Source organism: Ceratosolen solmsi, unplaced genomic scaffold (assembly GCF_000503995.2).
Source record: "Ceratosolen solmsi marchali unplaced genomic scaffold, CerSol_1.0 scaffold43, whole genome shotgun sequence".
Taxonomy (NCBI): Eukaryota; Metazoa; Arthropoda; class Insecta; order Hymenoptera; family Agaonidae; genus Ceratosolen; species Ceratosolen solmsi.
Window position 1 is genome coordinate 1,409,759 of NW_011948431.1, and position 5,993 is coordinate 1,415,751.

At 30.6% G+C, this 5,993-nt stretch overlaps 1 protein-coding gene across 1 annotated transcript in view; it reads right to left on the minus strand.

Moving 5' to 3' along the window:
- LOC105364162 (proteoglycan 4) overlaps positions 1-5,673 on the minus strand; it is a 119,905-nt gene extending 114,232 nt beyond the window's left edge. Inside the window, exon 1 of the mRNA XM_011502033.1 lies at positions 5,600-5,673. The gene's annotated coding sequence lies outside the window, so the exon portion shown is untranslated. The remainder of the gene's footprint in view (positions 1-5,599) is intronic.
- Between the last annotated feature and the right edge of the window lie 320 nt (positions 5,674-5,993).

The following is a 5,993-nucleotide window of genomic DNA, read 5'->3' on the forward strand; positions in this document are numbered from 1 at the left end:
CAAATAACCAGCAAACGCATTATTATGTATTCTACTGCTTTTTTTGTTAAGTAATTCAACCATAATACCCCATAAAAGCAAACATTTCAATCACAAAAAGAAAAAGTAAAAAAAGCACCTTTCTTCCTCTTTCGCACAAAGAAGTAAGTGGCTTTCTTTATCCGTACATTATATGTGTGCGCATACGAGCTGCAAGTCGTAAAATAAAACTCACATACAGATGCTTAATGCTAAGGCAGAAGGAGAGAGCGAGATGAAACACGAAAGTGTGGCTACAAGGTGAGGGCAAGTAACGGGTAGCGAGAAGGGGAGGGGAGGGGGTGGTGGTGGTGGTGGTGGTGGTGGTAGTGGTGGTATGGAAAGGCCTTTTCGCTTATAGCAAAAAGTGCCTCGGAGCCGTGGACGTGAAGGTTTTTCATGAAAGATTACGAAAGACTAGTGTGTCCCTTATGTGCACGTGCGTGGAATGTTCGTGTACGCACACATTGACAACTATCGCGGGAGTTGACGCCCTTTCGCGTTGCTTATTAAATGCGGTGGAATAGAATGATCTTTCTCATCTCCTTCTTTCTGTTTTAGCCCTTTGTATTTTCTTTACTCAAGGTTGGCTTTTCTTATTTCGGATCATGAAAATTAGGCGCACCGACTGACAAAGCTGATCGCGTGAAGTAACCGGCCGTTTTTATGGCTGGGATTCAGTGGACTGTTGTCGGATTTTTATGACTTGTACTTTATAAACAATTTCCTCCTGTGACATTAGATAATGCTCTCTCGCTCGACATAAGCCGATTACCGTGGTTTTACTTGATTATGATGATTATAGGGCATTCCACCACTATCGACTATGTAATACTAGTCGATAGCAAATGATCCATCAATCCATCATTTTCATCTGCCCAAATATTACACACGACGTGAAAATAACTCAAAGTCCAATTCTTTTCTTCCTCTGGATTTAATAATATTTCAATATTTCATTTAAGTATTCGAATTTATTTGCGAAATGTCATCAAGAGTTCCTACGCCATTCAGAATTAATAAAATGTTCATTTATTTCTCTTTTATGACACAAGCATTTTACTATTTTACAATACATCTTATATTTTATATAAACATTTAGATTTTTTTTTAGAAATTCATTAAGTATATAGAAAAATTAAGAATAAAATTGAATAATCATGGACTATAAATTATATAGAATGTTATGTTATATCAAATCCATTTTTTCCTCCCATAAATACTGGATTTTCATTAATATGTTCATTTTACATTATAATACTCTGTGAGAAAAGTATTAAACTCTCTTATGTATTATTATTGAGAAACAAATTTAATCGAAACCATAAATTCAGACGATATACTTTGACATTTTTTATTAGAATCCAAAGCTATCTGCATTATCCACAACATGTCAAGCGTATATTTATAACTATTGATTTTATTTTACAATATTAAATTAACGATTCGAAGAATATGAATTAAATAAATTTGTTATAAAATTCAAACATCTCTTGGGCAATCAAATAAACACACCAAAGTTCTCCACTTATTATACATCATTAGCAAAGAGTTTATATATCTTTATTATATTTTTTTTATAAGAAATGTTGTCATTTTAGAAATTGTCCACCGTTGTCAAGCAACGCTCATTAGCGAGACAAATGATTAAAATATCTAATTACTTCTCGTAATTTTAATGTTTTATCAATGATTGTTCATGATATATATATATATATATATATATATATATATATATTTATAAATTTTAAAAGTATTCAGAATTTTTAGCTATTGTCTCGCGTTCGATGATTTGTGTATGATTTATGATTTAGAGTAAAAAAATTGACAATCAATTATAGCGTCCTTTTAAATTAATAATCGTCGTTAAATGCTATCAAATCATATGAACAAGGACGTTGATTTTGACTAATTAATTGTTCACGAGAAAAAAAAAAAATTGATATTAAAATTTTTCACTACACTTTATCATTAACTGTGACATTGAGTTAGTCTCAAGGCCGAACGAGCTCGACACTTCCTCGCGTCGACAAATACTGTTGTTTTTTGTTCTAAACTGCAACTCTCAAACTGAAATTGCCAGATAAACACGCGAATATTATTCAGCCAAAAGAATTAATGCCAATAAAATGTATGACTGTAATCGAAATTTGTCTGAAAGAACATTTACTCTTCCCAATTGGCAATATCACGAGCATCTGTACGCGCATTCCTTAGTCGGCGTCTTGTGTGACATCGTAAAAGACGAAAGTGCGCACATGCGGTTACGGCGGCAACCACGACGCAGACAATCGTAAAACTTCACCGAGACTCGCTGCACACAACTAACTATATATATATATATATATATATATATAAATATATATATATATATATATATATATATATATATATATATACTCTGGGCATTTACACTTGAGCATTTGGCTATCTGTAACGGAAGTTTCTTCCAGTCGCGTAATGGAAAATTCATTCTTCCTACGAATAAGATTATTTATTACTTACAGTCGATCGTCTACTGCCGAACTTTTATTTAAGTTTCTCTTTCAATTATACATTGAAAACTCTCGTAAGCACGTCCCATCGTTACGACAAACGCTTGCTCGGTCAATGTATTCTATTTGAATGAAGCGCGTTCATGGAATTAGAGAAAAAGTAGTTATCCTAACGGACTACAATCATACCGCTAGTACACTTATAAGATGTATAGCAAGCATTTTTAAACAGCGGAGTTTTTAAAAAATTAGTCAGAAAGTATTGGATAACTCTTTCTATTTGGTGAAAATTAATATTCGCCAGTTGTTTTATCAGTTAGAAAGAATTAATAACGATGGTAAAATGTGTACTAAATGTACAATAATCAATATTACGAATACAAGATGAAATGAGATTTCTTGTCAAAATACACGGAGTAAGGGGAGAATCGCAAAAGATTTGCACGGCATTTCATAATTATGCTTGAACAGTGAGATAATTAATATAAATTAATATAAAATCTGTATTATATCTAAGAATATTAAACTTCATCGACAGATGGCTGAACGAACTGTATTGTGCGCAATCTCCGAATGCATATGTTTATTTAATTTATTCAATACATTATAAGAATGAACAAATACTTTGTATTTCTAATGAAAATATATTTTAAATAAAATGCCTCGTATAAATAAATACATAAAAACTATATGCTCTATGTGATTTTGCATTATAAGGTTTTACCGATTTTATAAATGTTATTTTAAATTCGTAAAGTATCATTACATCATATCATCGACTACATTAATTTCACTATTATATTAGATGGTAAATTGTGCAAAAAAAAAGAAAAAATCTCCTATGTAGATGTCAATAGAAAAAATTTTCTCTTAATATATATATATATGAAAATCATTATGAAAACAATTGTCCAGTTAGGAATAATTGACTGCGTGTATAACTAAAATGTTGGATACAATAATAATAATAAATAAAGTCATTCAAACGTCGTGCACCTTTCCCTTACAATTTGAAAAAAAAAATCTATTTATTTACTTATTATTATTTAGTATATAATTATTTTTTAAAATATTATTTAGATCAGTGAAAAAATAACAATATATTGTAATTGAATTAGATTATTTTTTTAAATTTTATTTTCTTGATATGTTACGTAAAATCTTTATAATATGCATTAGATTGTTAATGTGTTATGATTAATTGATAAATTATGTTGTCTACCCGACAATACATTACAATAATAAATAAATGTGAAAACAAATTTGCCGATGAGGCTTTTACCGTGCATAAAAGTTCAATCCCTTTCTTTGAAGTGAAAAGCTTATTAAAGAAAAGGCAAGCATAAATCATCGTTGAAATCGACTCTTAAACTAGAAAATCCAGTTCAATAGAGTAGCGTTAATTGACCTATATCCCGAATCAAATTTCCATCTATTGGGCTTAAACTTCGGTTTATGGAATTTAGGATCTATGAATTTGATTAAATTTTCTGTTATATACATGTTAAATTCAATTGGAATGGTGAACAAAGGAATTGGGAAATTCAATTTCACGAAGAAGTATGTTTTAAAAATAATAAATTTCATATATCTTTATTACCACTTTTATTTCAATTTTAAATATACCGTATTATTAGTAACCTAGGGAATACTTTCTTATAATCGATAAATATTATGGATTATTAATTGCAAATTCGAAATTCATATAATATTTGATGCGAAGTCAAGAAATATGTTAGTCGAGTAATTTAATAATCGGTGAATAGATTTAATTAATAAATATTTATTAAACAGTAAAAACTATATTAAATGCGCTGACTAAGCGATACTCTTTCGAAAATATAAAGGTAAATTTAAAACAGTATTTTAAAATGCGAGACAAAGCGAGTTTCATTAAAACGGTTATTGAATCTTTTTCATAAATTTATCTGTAAACGTTGTGTCCGATACGCGTTGTGTATACTTTTGATAAATAGTGCGTTAAGCTTTACAATATTCATATATATTATAAAGAAAAAGTGGACTAAATAGATTTTATTGCTTGAATAAATTTAAAAAATGATATAGTTAATAGGATTTATGTACATTCATACTCCTTATATTTAGTATATTTGAAATACTCAAGATCTCCATTATGATTAATTTTATCTATGTTTATGACAAATCATGTAACGTTTTATATCTATGCACGATAAGATACATTTTTATTATGATGGAAAGTGCATTTGACACGATTAAAATTCAGGCCATTATAAAATATCAGAGTAGGTTAGTCGGCATTTTCGAATTGTAGTTTGAGTGACAGGGAGTCAAGTAATTTAGGTAATAAGTACGTAGAGCCCTGGCTACTACTAAGTATTTGGATAGGTGACCGATCGATAATGTAGAATTTGGTTACTTTTATTGGCCATCGGAAGATGGGTAGCAGGATAACTTAAATGACCTTAAGCGAAGTTGTACGCGATGGAGGAATTAGAGGCAGGATTTTAAAAGATTACACACATATTCCATCAGACAAAATGCTTGACTCGTTGATACACTGTTTATAAAGTGAAAATCCATTTATAAAATCAATGACAAAATGTCTTAAGATAATTATTACATCTGTGCGAACACAATGCTCAACGATTAATAGCAGAAGGTATAGTTGTTAAGGATAATAATTTTAATGAAAGGAGTTAGTATTGTAATATATTTATTATGAAGGAAGTTTTTTTAACAGGGAACAAATAGCAAATGTTTTTGTTTTAGAGGAACTTAACACTACTTTGGCTCAATTACACTAGCCAATGAGCCGTTGCTCATTACCCAGACCTATGTTAGCGAACTTCTTTTTTATAATAATATAAATTTTATATTTATGTAATTTTATATAAGTGCAAATGCATCGATGGTATTCTCAAACGTCTCAATGTAAATAAAAATAACAAAAATAATGCATTTTCTCCTAAATTAGGCTCTTGTGTATGAATTAAAACGATAGGTCGGTTCACAGATCGAGATACGAGATGAGTTAGCGTTAGTCTATTTAATGAATCATTCGTCGTTGTCACCACGATGTATAAAAAAGTGATTAAAAAACTCACATTCAAGTAGACGAAATAAAGATCCCGTACAAAGCCTAAAGTCAGCAAAGCAGCCATTTTATCTCGTGCATATTTTCACTTTTTCCTGCATCTACGTATACGCGTGTGTTTCTCTTTATCCAAGCATTTGTGCGTGCGCTTTTTTTTCACGCAGTCTTTTTTCTTCTCATCAACTGCTTTCTTTTCTTCTTTCTGTATTGTCAGGTGAGACGTTAACCATCCGTTTGCATCGCGTCGCTCTCTAGCAGACACTTGTAAGCGTTCTTTCTTTCACGCTTATGATAGCACAACCTTTCTCTCTACCCACTCACCCCGCTCTGCCTCTACGCATATAAACTATTAATATCTACTTCTCACTTTCTCCCTTTATAACGTTCATTCAGTTTCTCCGATG